The following is a 1,557-nucleotide window of genomic DNA, read 5'->3' as shown; positions in this document are numbered from 1 at the left end:
AGGTTAGGTTAAGGTACAACGTAGGTTAGGTTAAGGTACAACGTAGGTTAGGTTAAGGTACAACGTAGGTTAGGTTAAGGTACAACGTAGGTTAGGTTAAGGTACAACGTAGGTTAGGTTAAGGTACAACGTAGGTTAGGTGAAGGCGCAATGTAGGTTAGGTTAAGGTACGATATACCTTAGGTTAAGGTACAATATCGCTTAGGTTAAGGTACAATATAGCTTAGGTTAAGGTACACGTTGTAGGGAAAGGTGTATTTTGGGGGGGGAGGGGGCGGCAGGTTCGTTGATAGTGATTATCGTAAGTGCATGCCTGCGGGATCATCCGATTTGTCACGTCAGGATGCACTTGTGGCTCATGACAGGCGGCGCTCCGATTCCAAGGTTGTGGCAGATCTGTGTCTTTCATTCCTGCCATTGTTTGTGTACTGTGACAGGAGGCAGTATTGTGATGTTGGGTGCACCCCTGTGTAGGACATGTGTGGGTGTTCGTGGCTTAGCTGAGCAATGGCGGATGTCGGAAGGGTGGGATATTCTGTTTTCTGGGTGGACCTCCCGGTCTGGTTATGATAGTGTGGATTGTGTAATGTGGCGGAGAGGATGCACCGGATGTTCTTCCATGCTGGTGGTTAGATATTGTGTGTGTGCCTGTTAGAGGCAGAGAGTAGTGTGTGATAGTGTCTGGCTGACGTGTGGTTCTCATTGTGTGCAGAGTCTTTCAGCATGTATAGGGACGGTTGTATATATTATCTGTATTCTGATGGCTCTGCATCTATTACTAATCAGTGCCGTGTATACGGTTACTCTGGTTCCAGTCGAAACTGTTCTATCTCTGTACATTAGTGACACTGCGGCTCCACTATGTTGCCGCCCCTGTCGGCCGTTTCCCCCAGTGTGTGGCTAATGATTATCAGCAATCAGTCTATTAGTCAATACCGGTAGTGTGACGACGTGAAATGTCCGGGATGGGGGAAGCTACACGCTTCCCGTGGGTCAGGGCCTAGAAAGACTCTTCCCACGCAGGAGGCTCGGACTGTCATTACTCTTCCGAGAAATATATTTGCCCAGCGTTTTTTGCGACTGCGAGTGCGACGCGTACGAGTACCGACATGGATGGGGCGCTTCCTAGCTGATCGCTCAGCATCGGAGAAATATATTTGCCCAACGTTTTTTGCGACTGCGAGTGCAACGCCCAAGGGTACCGACGTGGATGGGGCGCTTCCTAGCTGATCGCTCGGCATGGGAATCCGTACAGTGAGCAATGCGATCGCGTCTGTAGCTTGTACGTGGTACAGCTCGCAGCTCATGTATAGGGACAGCGGGAATGTCGCATATTGGACATAACTCTTCATGAAACGCAAGTTATAGGTGTGGATTGCACATTACGACTGCGGGAAACTTCCGCCGTTCATCCGCTGGCGTTGCGAGTTTGGCGGTTGGGGTGGGGCACGAGCGGGTGCGGGTGGTGTGATTGCCGGTCCACGACTTCGTGCGGCAGAGGCACTGGCGTTTGGGTGCTGTGGTCGACACAGGCTGCATGCTTTGTGGGTGGCGTCG

The sequence above is a fragment of the Schistocerca serialis genome, unplaced genomic scaffold, assembly GCF_023864345.2.
Source record: "Schistocerca serialis cubense isolate TAMUIC-IGC-003099 unplaced genomic scaffold, iqSchSeri2.2 HiC_scaffold_454, whole genome shotgun sequence".
NCBI lineage: Eukaryota > Metazoa > Arthropoda > Insecta > Orthoptera > Acrididae > Schistocerca > Schistocerca serialis.
Note: the sequence above shows the minus strand (reverse complement) of the source record.